Source organism: Tamandua tetradactyla, chromosome 1 (assembly GCF_023851605.1).
Source record: "Tamandua tetradactyla isolate mTamTet1 chromosome 1, mTamTet1.pri, whole genome shotgun sequence".
In the NCBI taxonomy this organism is placed as follows: Eukaryota; Metazoa; Chordata; class Mammalia; order Pilosa; family Myrmecophagidae; genus Tamandua; species Tamandua tetradactyla.
In genome coordinates, this window is record NC_135327.1 from 189647507 (window position 1) to 189665782 (window position 18276).

At 32.6% G+C, this 18276-nt stretch overlaps 1 non-coding gene across 1 annotated transcript; it reads left to right on the forward strand.

Annotated features, from left to right (window-relative positions):
* Positions 1-17739: 17739 nt before the first annotated feature.
* On the forward strand, positions 17740-17846 carry LOC143652536 (U6 spliceosomal RNA). Its single transcript, XR_013160748.1, has one exon. It is a non-coding gene; the product is annotated as a U6 spliceosomal RNA (small nuclear RNA).
* Positions 17847-18276: the final 430 nt, after the last annotated feature.

An 18276-nucleotide genomic window follows, 5' to 3' on the forward strand; every position in this document is an offset into this window, starting at 1 on the left:
TACTTTAAATACATCATGCCACTGTCTTCTTGCCTCCATGGTTTCTAAAGAGAAATTAGCACTGTGTCTTAATAAGGATCCCTTGTATATAAGGAATCATTTTTGTCTTTCTGCTTTCAGAATTCTCTTTTTGTCATGGCATTTGAAATTCTCATAAGTATGTGTCTTGGAGGAAGTCTGTTAGGATTTATTTTATTTAGAGTACAGTGTATATTTTGTACATGTATATTTATGTCTTTTATAAGAGTTGGGAAATGTATAGCCATCATTTCCTTAAATATTCTTTCTGTCCTTTTTCCCTTCTCTTCTCCTTCTGGGACACCTATGATGCATATGTCTATATGCTTTGTGCTGTCATTTAAATCCTAGAGACCACACTCAATTTTTTCCATTATTTTCTCTAGTTTTTCTTCTGTCTGTCTGTAAGATTTTAATTTTCTGGTCCTCTAGCTTGCTGATTCTTTTTCCTGCCTGTTCAGATTTGCTGTTGTAGTTCTGTAGCATATTTTTAATCACTTCTCTTGTGACTTTCATCCCCATAATTTCTGCTATGTTTCTTTCTGTACTTTCAAATTCTTCTTTATACTCACACATTGTCTTTATATTTTTCACCTTTTTAGGCATATGTTCTAGTTTACTAGCTGCTGGAATGTAATATACTAGAAACAGAATGACTGTTAAAAAGGGGAATTTAAGAAGTTGCTAGTTTACAATTCTAAGGCCAAGAAAATGTCCTAATTGAAACAATTCTATAGAAATGTCCAATCTAAGGCATCCAGGGAAAGATACCTAGGTTCAAGAAGGCCAGTGAAGTTCATGGTTTCTCTCTCAAGTGGAAGGGCACATGGCTAACACAGTCAGAGTTTTTCTATCATCTGGAAAGGCACATGGTGAACACGGTCAGGGTTCCTCTCTCATCTGGAAGGGCATATGGTGAAAACAGCATCATCTGCTAGCTTCTTCTGCTGGCTTCCTGTTTCATGAAGCTCCCTGGGAGACATTTTCCTTCTTCATCTCCAAAGGTCACTGTCTGGTGGACTCTGCTTCTCATGGCTATGTTGTTCTGCTCTGCTCTCTCTGAATTTCCTTCCATTCTCCAAAATATTTCCTCTTTTATAGGACTCCAGAAATGTATCAAGACCCACCCAAAGAGGTGAAGACATGTCGTCACCTAATCCATCTTAACAACACTCTTGATTAAATCACATCTCCAGGGAGATGATCTGATTACAGTTTCAAATATATAGTATTGAATAGGGATTATTTTGCATATATGAAATGGGATTTAGATTAAAATATGGGTTTTCTAGGGGACATACATCCTTTCAAACCAGCACAGAGTATTTTCCGTCATCTCCTTGTATTGATTTAAGACATTTGTTTGAAGATCTTTTATAAGTTTTTCCAAATTCTGTATCTTCTTCAAAGTTTTAATTTGCTCCTTTGATTGGGCCACATCTTCCAGTTTCTTAGTATGGCATAAATTTTTGCTGATATCTAGGTTCTGAAAGTCAATTTCTCTTTCTTCCCTATGGTTTTATTATTGATTGGCTTTTGTGTTAAGGTTCTTTTATTATTTTTTATTTTGACATATGTAGGCTCCAAGAATCAAACCTGGGTCTCTGGCATGCAGGAGAATTCTGCCACTGAGCCACCATTATACCACCCTTGAGGCTCTTCTTTGATGCTCATTCTACCATATTTTAAACCTTTAGATCAGACTTTTTCTGCTCTTCCTCAGATTTTTGCCCTGGATATGTGATTCAATTTTTAGGATTGTAATTATTGTGCAATTGTTCTATTTCCAGGAGGAAGTATCCTTTCCTCTCTTCGTTCTCTATGAATCATTGTTTTCCTTGCTTTTGTTTTCATCTATAGTTTTTTATACTACTTTCTTTGTCTCTAGCTGCTTTTGCCCGGAGGACAAATTCTGGGAAGCTATGTCACTCCATAAAGGACTTTCCCAAGTCAATATTTAATAGCCGAAGCAGGTTCAGGGCCCCAGGAAAGGAACACAGACAAGCTCCTTGGTGCCTGGGGAGGACTCAAGAAAGGCACTAAAATCTGCTTTGATAGTTCCCCAAATCTGTGCTTTTCTGGCCTGCCCAATAAATGTAACCTTTAAGCTAACCATCACCCAGAGCCCTGAAGGACCATTATATCTTTAAATCTCCACCACATCCATCCCAGTTTGGGATGGTGTTGAAACACTTGTTGCTGCTGTCTTTGTTCAGGTTAGATTGACACACTAGCTCAGAGCTGGGGTCCAGGGATCTGAATTCACTAATTAAAAGCTGTGATCAATGAAACAATGTGCCCTTCCCTATTCTTCTGGATGCCAGTTTGAAAGGATTATGTACGCTAGAAAAGCTATGTTTAATCCTATCCATGCAGGCAGCCGATTCTTTTAATCCCAATGTAGATTGGACATTTGATTAGATTATCTACACAGAGATGTGACACCCAATTTGAGGTATTAATCTTTGATTAGAGGAAGATGTGGCTTCACCCATTCCAGGTGGGTCTTGATTAGTTTACTGGAATCCTTTAAAAGAGGAAAATTTTGGAAAGAGCTACAAACCATGAGAGAGCCACAAGGGAGACACAAAACAACAAGAGCCCACACAGCCAGAGACCTCTGGAGATGAAGAAGGAAAATGCTTGGAGAGAAAGCTAGCCATGTTCACCATGTGTCTTTCCAGTAGAGAGAGAAACCCTGAAATTCATCAACCTTCTTGAACCAAGGTATTTTTTCCTGGATGCCTTGGAATGGACATTTCTATATCCTTGCTTTAATTTGGACATTGTCACAGTCTTAGAACTGTAAACTAGCAATTTATTGAATTCTCCTTTTTAAAAGCCATTCCATTTCTGGTATATTGCATTCTAGCAGCAAGCAAACTAGAATACCAGTTAATCATGGATGGGACACCAAGCCAGTCTGCCATGTGAGTGGACTATGGATACCAGCAACTGCAGAAAGAGTCAGAAACTCATTGTTCTCTAAGATAGTTTATCAGGCTCTTCCTCCTGCTCATCGCTGGATGCTATCCAGAGTTCTTTTGACCTCCAAGGTTCCCAGAGATGTGTTTAAGGCAGATCCTGCCTGTTTAATAGCTGTTTTGGTGGAAGGACTGAGACCTGGAGCTCCCTACTCTTCCCTGGAAGTTGTCTAAGCTTTGTTTCTTTCCTGCTATTAATTCCACTTAATGAAAGCTTTTACTCTGTTGAGATAATATGACTTTGTTCAGTAAGATATCATTTAGCCTCTCTTCTTTCCTCAGCAATATTGGTCTATATCTCAATCCTTCTTTTCCTCATTAACTCACTCCCATGTAAGGAAAACTTTTCCACTCTTGATTTTCATTTTCACACTTCAAGGACTTTCTTCTATTGATTGTTTTATGTCTCAAAGTCTCTTGGATCACTTTATTTTAAAAATGTGGCCATTTCTTACTTATATTAATGCACACCTTCTCATTATACTTCACTCTGGCCCAGTTGCAAGGTAAAAAAATATATTTTATTCTGACTCCCTTTAGTGTGATAGAATAAGGAACATAGGGTATATTGTTGTGTTTTCTATTTCAATCCCAACTCTGCTACACTCTGTTTGTTCCTAGTTACTTTAATTCATGGAGATACATTCTTCTTATTGTAATTTGAGATAATAATAACATCTATCTCATAAGGTTATTTTGAGGATTGAATCAATTAATATATGCAGGGATCTTAAAAATGTATGAAACATGAAGGACTGAGAGTGTGTAAACCATTGTTATATTTGTTAAAGTTTTTTTTATTATTTTGCACTTCCATTATGTCTAATGGAAATTGATATATGCCCTTGTAACTACTAATCATTTCTTCCAAAAATCGAATTTCCAGGAGGAAATCCAGACATAGAGAAATTTGGCTTTTTTTTATCCTACTTACCTTGCCCTTTATGATTACATATCTGATTATATAAGAGAAATGTATTCATTAGGGAAATTCTTCTTTCAGTGTGTTCAGTAATGAGTATTATTGGAACATTGATGAAGAATTTCTAACTCTGAAGTGGAATTAAAATATCAAAGAGGGTGGCACAATGGTGGCGCATTGGCAGAATTTTCACCTGCCATACCAGAGACCTGGGTTTGATTCCTGGAGCTTGCCCATGCCATAAAAAAATAATAATAATAATAATAAAAAAATCAAAGAGTCACTATTTTCTAGGCATCTACCTCTTTAAAACTTTAATGTTATTTTCTAGTTCCCAGTAAACAATTTAAACTATAGCTGGTAAATGCGTAGATAGCAGAAAATAGGCTATCTGAATAAAGATTTTAAAATTTATATAAAAAGGAAAAGCCTTTTTCTATAATCTGTTGAAGTGAAAATACAAAAGCTAAATGAATATACTTATATGTAGACATATACATGTTTGTTTTCCCATGCATCATTTACAAAGCATAGTACCTGAATTATACTTTAAAATTATTTCAAAATGCATTGAAAAGAAACATATAAAACAAAATTATTAGTTAAAAAATAATAATTAGATGAACACACACACTTCTCTATTATTTATATATGGTATTAGTAATTTTCTACCACCTTTCAATTTAATCTTTGAACCTTAATTAATTTAGGTACACTTTAAAAAAAGGTTCTATGTATTTATATTTTGTTGTTGATATTATCTCTTATTTAATTATATTAGTCCATTTGCATTTTATAAGAATTGCATTGAATGATATCAATTAAACATATTATCTGCATGTTATAATTTTCCAGTATTTCAATCACATAATGAATGTTATTATTGTTTTATATGGTTTTAAATATATTTTATATATTTATATTTTATATATTGTTCAGGTTTATCCATATGTTTATCATTTCTTCTCTCCCTGCTTTTTTTTTTATATTTCATTTCACACCTTATAAAAACATTTTCTTCTTAAAGTACTTTTTATAAAATTTTGATTAATAAGCCTTGGAAGATTTAACTTTCCTCTGTTGCATACAATATTTGAGAATGTCATTGTCTTACACTTATTCTTAAAAATGTGCTTTACTGGTTGAAAGCAACTGTCTACAAAAATTTTAGTGGCCATTTTGTGGCTTCATTTGTTTCTATGGAAAAGTCAACTTTCTGTCTAATAATAAGTAGTTTTTCTAGCTTTTCTGTCTAGCCATTCTTATGATCTTCTTTTCAGTTTTTGGTGGCCTACACTTTCACAAACAAATATGTAGGTATGTTTTTTTATGTTTCTTCTTTGAATTTGTGTGTTTCCTGAATCTGAGAATTCATATATTTATAGATTCTAGGAAATTGTCAATCATATTCTTAAGTTGCTTTTCTCTTAGTCTCAATTGTTTTTCTTCTCCAAATTTTATTTGCTCAATTGGTAATACTGATTTTCCTATCCATCAGGAATCTTGGAATTTTGTCACATTTCATTCAGTGCTTCACATGGGGTAATTTCTTGAGATTCACCTGATATACTATATTTTCCAGCTGGGCTTATCCTGTTGTTTCATTCATTCACTGAGTTTTCAATGTCAAAGACTTTTTTTTCTTACTTTAAGTACTATTTGATTCTTTTAAAAAATATTTTCTCTCATGCTTTGTTTGTTTTTATGTCACTTTTATTTATTTAGATACAATTAAAATATTTATTTTGTATTTTCCATTTGAATATCTTAATGCCTGAATTCTTTAGGGAATAATCCAGTTCCTTGTTGGGCTTTTTCATTCTTGCTCAAAGGGGTTTATTTTCCTCACATATTGTGATTTTGAGCATATATGCATGCATGTGAGACAAATTAATTGTATAAGAGCCAGAAGAATAAATGTGTAAATTTCTTTATACCATAGGAGTAAGGAAGTTATTTCTAACAAAACCAAAAATGTCATATAGTCAGCTATGTAAAAATGAAGAAATTTGCACAACAAAACACCATAAAGAAAGCCAAAAAAAAAAAACAAGAGAAAAACTGGAAAAAAATATTTGCAGCATAGTTAAAAGACAAAGTCTCAACATACCTAAAATATAAGGAAATATCAAAAATCAAGAACTAAGAAAACAACTGTTTTAATAAAATAAGGTGATGAAAAGATAGTCTCAGAAGATCAAGAAAAATGTACCTCAAGCTACTCTAAGCATATTTCAACATCTTGTCTATAATACAAAAGTTTGACAGTACATTTTGTTGACAAGATGGAAATGTGAATGTTTTAACATTGCTGGTGGGAGTAAAATTATTATTATTATCGTAAATGGATGGAAATATAACAATATGTAGCATAATTACTTACGCATGTATCCTTTACCCATGCACCAGTCATTTATCATCACAATAAAACTGCTTAGCAAAACAATGCAAACTCAGCAGTTTAAAGCAATAAACATTTATCTCTCTCATTTATTTATTTTTTCACCCACTACCTGTGCATTAGCATGGGAATTCTGCCTTGGGCTAATGATTATCTTGGTTTCACTGTGGATTGGTTTTAGGGTTGCACTGGAGTCTATTCAAGACATATTCTCATGGTGGTTCACCATGAGACAATAGACAAGCCAATGGCAATCAACAAGCCAACCATGGAAGCATATCTAAAGCTTTTACTTGTAGCTGCTCACATTCTATTCACCATCACAAATTTCATGATTAATACCAAGGTAACAGGGGCAGGAAATAACTTCCCCCAAAGGAGATAGAGAGAGAAAGAGGTTAATGGATATTTGCTTAGGAATCATTAAATGCATCACAATATTCCCTCTTGTTTACAAATATTCACATCTGCCCTACAGGCAAAAATTCTAAGACTGAAGCACGTCAGCTTGGGACATCTTATACTGCCAAGAAGTAAGGAAGTTCTAGAAGATGAGGCTATATTAAAAGGATATAGGAGCCAACATGAGTTTCCCCACTAGGCCTCAGAAATAATACAACATCATCTATAAGTTTTTCTTGTCCAAGGCTTAACCTAAATATAATCAATGGTGATAGATGACAAAAATGATATTGCTTGTTATGAGAAAACCATTCTGAGCTCTTAAAAAAAAAAAGCCAATATTATTTATTAAAATTTGAGACTATGGGCGTATTTCCAGATTTAAAAATGATAGCAACCAAATATAATAAATATCCTTGTTGGGTGGGGGCAATAAAAGTAACTTTGGGGAGCAATATAAAAAATTTTAAAATTGACTATTAGACAGTATTAGTGAATTAATATAAAAATTTTAGTTAAAAAATAGTATTCTGATTATAGGAGAATATTATATTCTTAAGAAATGTATGCCAAAGTATTTATGGTTGAAGTATCCTAATGTCTGAAAAATTATTTTAAAATGATTTTGTACATGTTTTTAGAGAGGGATAAAAATAATTGCAGCAAAATCTTAACCCTTCTTAAACCTAGATGGAAGGAAAACATGTATTTATTGTATGAATTATTTCAGTTTTCCGTATTTTTTAAATTTTTAAAATAAAAAGTATGGGAAAAAAGAAAAATAGTCCAGTCAAAATATCATCAAAGCAATCTAAGTAATTCTTTTGAAGGAATTAGAAACTCAGAACAAACAAAAATAAACAGCCAATCTGTTCCACATCATTGTTTTAAACAACTATATCCTCCTTGGTTGCTTATAAAATACTTTGAAGAGTTAGAAAAATGTGGGCCTAGTGTAGACCATGCTGCTCATGAAACAATGTCCTGTTCTACTTAAAATGTGTACATAAATATATAGGATATTTCCATCAACACAGATTTTCTTAGAGAATTTCCTTAGGGTTTGTTTTACCAATATATTTTACTTTAAGCTTAGAGAAGAATCTCAAAAAGCTTTTAATTTCTTTTCCTTTCTCATTCCATGCATCATGATTATCTGTAGAAATATTGATTTAGTTTTCTCAACTGTTTAATTAAATCTTTCTTATTTATCTTGATTTTGCTATTTATTTTGGAAATTCTACACCAATGAAAAAGGGAATTTTTCTCTGTGCCTTCAAGGAAATGGGAATCTCACATTTCAGTCAATCCTGATATTTCTTTTGATTTTCTTAGTGAACATGTGGATTCTGCAGTATTTTGTTTCAAGAAAAAAATTAAAATAGTATTCACTGATAGGAGTTTATTTTTTCCATTCAAGTTCTTATTACTTGGAATTTCTTTTCTTTGCAAAGAAAAATAAAAGATTGATTGTGATTGGGCTCCCTGACACATATATTAACTAATGAGTCATATAAAAATATATACCCTGAAATGTAGGATAATATTGTTTCATTAATCATAATTGCTAGATGTGCAGATATTAACAAAAAAGAAATGCATAAACACAAAAAGTCCTAAGCATTTTACATACTATGAAATACATTCTCCCGATGAAATTAACTGAAATAATTCTGTCCAAAAACTGATCATTAGTCATCTTCAAATATGAAAAAGACATTTTATTTAATTCAACACCTTCATTATGATTAAAGTCTGTAATAGAATACACTAACAAAAATTAAGTCTGTTCTAAAACAAAACTAAACATAAACTCTGAATATGGAAATGAACAAAGTGTACAAATTAATATCTGAATGTATAAATTATTTAACAACATAAGTGTGTTGTAATTTCTGTGCACAATTTGCCTAGTAAAATTATAGGAACTCTCTGTAGTCTATAAGTGAAATTACTAAATTAACATAAAATGAAATAAAAATATTTTATTTAAACCAGCAACTCTATGAATGTAGATGCAAAAAACCTTCAACAAAGCACTAGGAAAACAGATTCAACAAATCATTAAAAGAATTATATACCATGATCAAACGGGATTTGTCCAGGTATTCAAGAGTGGTTCAACATAAGAAAATCCAATTAATGTAACATACCATGTTAACAAAATGAAGGAAAAAAATAAACAAATACATGATAGTTTCAATTGATACAGAAAAAGCATTTGAAAATATACAGCACCCTTTCTTCATAAAAACGCTTAGAAAACTAGGGATAAAAGAAAACTTCCGCAACATGATAAAGAGAATATATGAAAAACCCATAGCTAACCCTCTAATTTCATGAACGAGAAAAGGATACTTTCTGTCACCGCTGTGATTCAACATTATACTGGAAGTTCTAGCCAGAGCAATTAGGCAAGAAAAAGAAATAAAAGGCATCCAAATTAGAAAGCAAAAAGTAAATGTTTCACTGTTTGCAGATGACAAGATCCTATATATAGAAGGTCCTGAAAAGTCCACAACAAGTTCATAGATCTAATAAATGAATTCAGCAAAGTGATGAGATACAAGACCCACACCCACAAATCTGTAGTGTTTCTAAATACTTTCAATGAACCACAGGAAGAAATCAAGAAAAACAATCCATTTACAATAGCCAGATAGAATCAAATATACAGAAATAACTCTAACCAGGTATGTAAAGGACTTGTGCACAAAAAAAAACTATAAAACATTGCTAACAGAAAGCAAAGAAGTCCTAAGTAAATGGAAAGACACTCTGTGTTCATGGATGGGAAGACTAAATATTGTTAAGAAATCAATTCTACTCAAAGCAATTTACAGATTCAATGCAACTTCAGTCAAAATTCCAACAGCCTTCTTGGAGAAATGGAAAAGCCAATCATCAACTATATATGGTAGGGAAATGAGTCTCAAATAGCCAAAGATATCTTGATAAAGAGGGCATTGAAGGACTCACATTTCTCAAACTTAAAACTTATTACAAAGCCATAGAAATCAAAACAGCATGATTTCCAGAGCCTGCCCATGCCAAAAAAACAAAACAAAACAAAACACAAGGACAGACATACAGACCAATGGAATAAAATTGAGAGTTCATAAAGCAACAATCACATTTATGACCAACTTACTTTTGACAAGGGGGCAAGACCTCTCAATTGGGAAAGAATAGTCAATTCAACAAATGGTGATAGAGAAATTGAATCTCCATGTGCAAAAAAATAGAAAGGAAAAAAGAAGGACTCCCATGTCACAATATATTAAAAAACAAACCCCAAATGGAACAAAGACTTAAATATACGAGTCAGAACCATCAGTCCTAGAAGAAAAGAAAAGGAAGCATCTTCACGCCCTTATGTTAGGCAATGTTTTTCTAGACTTTACACCCAAAATAAAAGCATAAAAAGAAAAAAAATAGGTAAATGAGGCCTCATCAGAATTTAAAAGATTTGCTCCTCAAAGGACTTTATTATGGAAGTAAAATGACAAACTCCCCAGTGGGAGAGAATATTTGGAAACCACATATCCAATAAGGTTTTGCTATCCAGAATATGTAAAGAAATCCTACAGCTCAACCACAGAAATACAAGCAATTCAATTAAAAACTGGAGAAAAGGCTTAAAGAGAAATTTCTCCAATCAAAGAAATGCAATTATCAAAAACCACATGAAAAGAGACTCAACATCATTAGCCATCAGAGAAATATAAATCAAAACTACAATATGATACCCTTTCACACCTAGTGGAATGGTTACTATTTAAAAAAAAATTGGAAAATTGCAAGTGTTGGAGAGGATGTGGAGAAATAGGATCACTGACTTTATTGGTGGGGATATAAAATGGTACAACCACTGTTGAAGCCAGTTTGACAGTCCTTCATATAGTTAAGAATAGAATTACCATTTGACCCAGCAATCCTAGCTCTAGGTACATACCCAAAATCATTGAAAGCAGGCTGTTCAACAAATATTTGCACACCAATGCTCTTAGATGCATTATCCTTAATTGTTAAAAAGTGAAAACAAACCAAGTGTCCATCAGTTGATGATTGTATATACATGCGGTATATAAATGCAATGGAATATTATCCATTCCTTGAAAGAAATGAAGTTCTGATATAGGTGAATCTTGAAGACATCATTTTGAGTGAAATAAGCCAGACACCAAAGGTCAAGCCTTGTATGAACTCACTATTTGAAACAATTAAAATAAAAAAACTCATAGAGTCAGAATCTAGAATATGGGTTACCAGGGGACAGGACAGTGATAGGAAATAGAAAGTTATGTCTTAAAATGTACAGCACTTCAATTTGAAATGATGGAAATGTTTTAGTAATGGATAGTCGTGATGATAGCACATCACTGTGAACGTAATTAACAGCACTGAATATTTATCTGAATATAGTTAAAAGAGGAGATGTTAGATTGTATATGTGGTACTAGAATAAAAATTAAATAAAACAAATTCATGGATCTGTACAACACAGTGAATCTTAAGTTAAACTATGGACTTTAATTATGCTGGCTTGAAATTGTTGCGTACCCCAGAAAAGTCATGTTCTTTTAAACCAATCTTGTAGGGCAGACCTATTGATGGGTGGGACCCTTAGATTAGATTGTCTCCATGGAAAAGTGAGCCTGCCCATTCAAGGTAGGTCTTTTTTGAAAATACTTTTATTGGTAAATCTTCATACATGTACATTCTATAAATTGATGTATAATCAGTGGCTTACAATATCTTCACATAGTGTATATTCATCACCATGATAATTTTTTAGAACATTTGTATCACTCCAGAAAAAGAGATAAAAAAGGGAAAGAAAAAAACTCATACATACCATACCCCCTACCTCTCTCTCTTCATTGACCACTAGTATTTCCATCTACCCAATTTATTTCATCCTTTGTCCCCCCATTATTTATTCCTTATCCATACATTTTTTTAACTCATCTGCACATACCCTGTATCAAAGAAGCAATACACACAAGGTTTTCACAATCCCACAGTCACATTGTAAAAGTTCTGTCTTTACACAATCACCTTCAAGAATCAAAGTTACTGGAACACAGCTCAGCAGTTTCAGCTATTTCCCTCCATCTGCTTCACTACATCATAAACAAAAAAGGGATATCTATATAATGCATAAGAATAACCTGTTTGAAATCTCCTAGCCATTGAAACTTCATTTTGTCTCATTTCTCTCTTCCCCCTTCTTTCTCAATCCTTTGATGCCAGGTCCCACCTCATCCAGGGATTTCTTTCCCACATTGTCAGGGAGATTTACAACACTGGGAGTAAGGTCCCTCAAGGTAGGTCTTAATTTGCTTACTGGAGTCCTATAAGATGGTGACCTTTTGGAGAAAGCACTGATTTTGTGAAAATACATTGTCTCTACTTCCTAATTTCTGGAGTATATAGACTGTAATAGATCTGACCAATCAGTTGTTATTCCATAGCTGTATTGAAAGGATTAATAAAGTTTAGATTTGGAAAGAAATCTGAGCTCCTTGAGAGTCAGAATATATAAAATATTGCCATGAGGTCTGTCTTATATTTCACTAAAAAACTTTAAAATTTTCTTTAAATTCAATTTTTTAATTAAGCTCATAGGTGCTTAAATCATGTATTTGTTCTTCCAACTGTCTTTTATTGATAAAGGAGAAAAGTTCAAAGAGTTTCAAAGGAACTAAATGTGTTAATATCCACTAATACCATGATTTATTCTTTAATTGTAATTTTAATTATCTGACTTCATAGGGTGAAGAGAAAATAGCATGAAAGATCAAAGGAACAACTGAAAAACAATAGCTATATTTTTATTGTTGGAATAATGTTAAAACGCATCTAATCAAATCTCCTTATTTAATAGTTATTAATAATGAGGCCCAGAGAACCTGAAACTTGGACATGCTCATGTGATTGGAAGAAGAAATTCAATAAGTGTCTTTGCACTTAACCAGGTTTTCTTTAAAAAGGAATTACATTTCTTGAAAAAGGAAAAAGAAAGTCCTACTTTTACATTAGAACTATGCCTGGGATACAAAAATGTTCCAACATGCAAAATTCTTATAGTTTAAGGGGGAGCAGGCCCATAAAGAATAGGTTAAAGTATGATAACTGTTTTATGTATATGTGTTTGAAGTGCCACTGTAACAATGTTGTAGTTCTGTCTAGAAAATGGAGACAATCATTTCCATATCTCCACAAAGGTTTTAGCAATATAATTGCACCTTGAAGGAAGAAGAGTCAGCAAGTGATTGATGATGGGAAATCACTCAGACAAAAAAGCCATATCTGCGAGAGTGCAAGTCATACTCAGGAATATAAGGCCAAGACTGAGATAAGACAGGGATTAAATTATGAGATTTCTTGAACGTTATTAAGAAGAATTTTTCCTTCATTTTTTACTCAATGGAAAGCCACAAGATTTTTGCATAGAATAACATGGCTAGACTTGAATTTGGATGACAGTTTTAATATCAGGAAGGAAAATGGGCTCAATAGCAGATGAGAAGAATAAGACATCATTAGGAATAGATAGGATAATGAAAGCTTTCATTAGAGCAATAAAGATAAGACAAAAAATAAGATTTAACAAACAATTTGGAGGAACGGACTAACCAATTGTTAATGTAAAGGAGAAGGAAGAAGAGTCACACAGTTTTATACTGATTGACTAGGTAAATAACTGAGATAGAAATAAAGTAGGAGAGACAAATTTGACTGCAAAGTTAGGCTTTCAATACTAAATATGTCGTTCTTGAAATTTCTGTGTCACTTCATTCAGGAAAATTTGTTAGGAAGCTAAAAATGTACATCTAGAACACACACACACACAACGCACACACACAAGAGTTGCAGGAATATATTTGTAAGATATTACAATATACTAAGAGATGAGAGTCCTTTTAAGAAAAGAACAAGAGAAGGAGGGAGGAAGACTAGAAGAGAAGGAGAGATAGAAGAAAAACTAGACCTACATTAAAAAAAATTTATATGATAGAAGTTATGGAAAACTTCATTTTTGTTAAAATCCTTCACATTAGGGTTTTCAAATTAAAACCAATGATTGTGTCTGTCTTCACATCTTCTCACTAAATTTAATGCTAAATCTAACAAAGGGGAAATTATGGTATACAATATGCATTTGAAAAGCATAAAAGCGAATTGAGTATGCTATTAAACATTTTGGCTTATGCACCTTAATTTTACACTTAGATATTTTAAGAAAAATATTCATTTACTCATATTTCTCCCAAGAAAATATATCCCAACCCAGCACAACAGAAAATATTTTCATGAGAAAGAAGTACATCTTAGAAAGGGGAGACAATTATTATTAGAGTGCCTTAAGCAGTTAAATTCACTACCCAACAAAAAATAACAATTTCCTTTCAACAATGTATCATATAGTGAATCATTACTATAAAATATCTTTTGTGGAAGGATAGATGTCAAAATCTCATTAAAATGCATGAAAAAATAGAACAAGATTGTCACATCAGATATTCCTTTCTCTATGAGTAACATAAATGAGTAACTTTAAGAAGAAGCAGTATTAAGTCATATTTTGCATTATATGTCCATAAATATTCCCAAGGTTAAAAAAAAACTTTTTATTCCCCAAATATCTCACAGTTAAAGTTACAAATAATGTTTTATCTATTTCTAATGGAAACTTCTACTTAATTTCTCCTTGTAAATTTCTCATTAATTTTTTAGGTATAAACAATCGCCTTACCCATGTTGTCTTTGAAGGAACTCTTATAAAATGAATTTGAAAATTACAGAAAAATTGCTAATGGAATTGATAGGATTTCTGATTCTGAACTTATTTTTGTCACATATTATAGGAGCTTGCTACCACCACTTTCCTCCTCACTTTGAAGATCAAATCAAACAGAAAGCGTACTATGATGAGAGTCCAGGGATGTGAATTTTTTATACCTGGATAACCAATTTTTCAACTGGATTTTAATTAAAATGAGAGAAGAAAATGCATTTTTTTCTTTTTGTTCTGCTCTCTTCCCATAATATAACACTACTATGGCTGATAGTTTTGAGTATGCATGCACCAACTGAATGAATGCAGAAATTAATGAACTGTTAAGCAACTCGGCAATGGGGAATCCTGATAATTTCTCTGGATCTCAAGTACAAGTTTGTCAAAGAAGGAGGCTGGATTTATTTTAAATGGGAAAAGCATCTCCTCATCCTCATCAGTAATTTAATTATAACTTTATGTATGAATTCCCTAAAAGTGAAAAATTTAATATACAAATTTAAAGAAAATTACAATTTAAATTTCCTTCTCTATGGGAAATACAATCTTCTATAAAGTGAAGAATGAAGGTTAGGGAAAAATACATCCATGAATAAAGTAGCCATATTATTTATTTCTCATTTCTTATGTTTCTCTTTTTTTCAAAACTTTGAAAATATAAATACCTATATATCTATATCTACATCTTTATCTGTATCCATCTACATATCTATATCCATAAAGAATAACATAAATATAATTCATCCTTCTACTTAAAACCACATTTAATAATCTCATCTACTTGTAACATATGTCACTGAAAGTGTTTAAGTATCTAAAATAGAAAGAACATCAAGAAGTAGAACAGTCAATAAATCAATACCCTTCCCAAATGGGAAAAATAGAGATAAAACTAGTATGCACACAAGCACACCCACTCAAAAGACAGATTACCATTAAATTTAAGATAAAATGTTTAACCGTATTACAATAAGATAAACAAAATTTAAAACTACCCTGAGACCATTATCATCAAAAAGATTAGCAAAAATCCAAAACCCTAGCCAATATACTTGTTTGCAAAAGGTTAATGCAAACAAATAGGCATTCTCAAACAATGCTGGTGGGATTTAAAAAGTGCTGCAAACTCTCAAGAGAGGACTTTGGTAATATCTGGCAATATTAAATATGCGGTTAGCCTTTAATCCAGCAGTCAGTCACACTTCATGGAATTTATTCTAAAGACACACTGGCCAATGAAATGATACATGTGGAAGCTGTTCATTGTGGCATTACTTTTAATACAAAAGACTAGAAGCAATCCAAATGTCTATTGATATGGGATTAATTGAACAATTACTGTACAGCAAAGCGATCATTACTAGGCAGCTTTAAAAAGGAATGAGGGGTGGTGTGACGGTGGCTCAGTGGCAGAATTCTTGCCTGCCATGCCAGAGACCCAGGGTTTTTTGTCTGTTTGGTTTTTTAAATTATTTTATTTGTTTTTAAATACCAAAAAATACCAAACAACCACAGACATTCCTATTTTGATCATTCTGTTCTACATATATAATCAGTAATTCACAATATCATCACATAGTTGCATATTTATCATTGTGATCATTTCTTGGAACATTTGCATCTACTCAGGAAAAGAAATAAAATGAAAACAGAAAAATAATTTATACATACCATACCCCTTACCCCTCCCTTTCATTGATCATTAGCATTTCAAACTAAATTTATTTTAACATTTATTTCCCCCATTATTTATTTTTATTCCATATGTTCTACTCGTCTGTTGACAAGGTAGATAAAAGGAGCATCAGACACAAGGTTTCATGATCACACAGTCACATTGTGAAAGCTATATCATTACACAGTCATCTTCAAGAAATATGGCTACTGGAACACAGCTCTACATTTTCAGGCAGTTCCCTCCAGCCTCTCCATTACATTTGGCTAACAAGGTGAGATTTACTTAATGCATAAGAATAACCTCCAAGATAACCTCTAGACTCTGTTTGGAATCTTTTAGTCATTGACACTTTGTCTCATTTCACTCTTCCCCCTTTTGGCCAAGAAGGTTTTCTCAATCCCTTGATGCTGACTCTCAGCTCATTCTAGGGGTTTTCCCAATCCTTTGATGCTGAGTCTCAGCTCATTCTAGCATTTCTGTCCCACATTGCCAGGAAGGTCCACACCCCTGGGAGTCATGTCCCACATAGACAGGGGGAGGGTGGTGAGTTTGCTTGTTGTATTGGCTGGAGAGAGAGACCACATCTGAGCAACAAAAGAGGTTCTCTTGGGGGTGACTCTTAGGCCTAATTTTAAGTAGACTTGACCTATTCTTTGCGGGGTTAAGTTTCATATGAACAAACTCTAAGACTGGGGGCTCAGTCTATAGCTTTGGTTGTCCACATTGCTTGTGAGAATATCAAGAATTCAACTTGGGGAAGTTGAATTTTTCCCTGTTCTCACCATTCCCCGAAGGGGACTTTGCAAATACTTTTTAATTCACTGTTCAAATCACTCTGGGATTTATTGGGGCATCACTCTGGACAAACCAACAAAATCTCATGTCCTACTCAAGATTCTATGTACTTATGGTGTTCAATTAAGTTGTCTACAAAGTTATATTAGCAAATGCACTAGTCAAAATATAAATTTTGTACCAAATAAGCATTTTTTGCTTTAGTCTCACACATAAGTTGAAATTTTAAAATATTAATTACCATCTATTTTCAGCACCCTGCAGTAGTGACATTCCTTTATTCTTCCTCATGTAAAAACATTTTTAAAATTTGTACATTTAGTCACAATCATTATACACTCTAGGCATTCCTAGATTATACCATCTCAGTCTTTATCATATATCTTTCTTTCTGATGTCATTTGCACCCCCAGCCCTCCTCCCTCTATCATTCTCACATTCAGCTTCATTCAGTGTTTAAACATAATTGTATTACAATTAGATAGTATAGTGCCATCCATTTCTGAGTTTTTTTGCATTCAGTTCTGTTGCAAAATCTGTATCCCTTCAGCTCCAATTACCCAATATCTTACCCTATTTCTATCTTCTGATGGTCTCTGTTACCAATGAAATACAGACCCAGGTTTGATTCTGGTACTTGCTCATGCAAAAAAAAAAAAAAAGAATGACAACTATCATTATGTATTGCTGTAGAGATCACTCCATACCATATTGCTTAGTAAAAAAGAAATTGAAGTGCTTGCTTCGGTGGCACATATACTAAAATTGGAACGATACAGAGAAGATTAGCATGGCCCCTGTGCAAGGATGACATGCAAATTCGTGAAGCGTTCCATATTTAAAAAAAAAAAAAAAAAAGAAATTGAAGAAAAATATGATAATTTTAAATAAAACAATGGAAGATTGAAACAAAAATAATTTTAACAAATGGCTGCTAATATGGGGAGGGAGAAAAGACAGTGAAATATAATAGAGGTAGAAGCTATACTTCTTTAAATACACTGGTTTCATTGACTTGTGTTTAGAAATATGTAACTGTTTTACATAATTATAACAAAATTAAGTTTAATCAACAAGTCCTTAAAAATCTGAGTAAAATGAAGCAAGTGAATCTGCTTATTGAACTGAAGATACAGCAAATTCAGAAAATATTTCAAATGAATTTAAAGTACAATTTTCATACAATCCAAATAACAACCACAAAAAATTAACAAGAACTCTAACAAAAATAAAATCTTTTGATTACTGATATCATTGGTGCTAATATTCTCT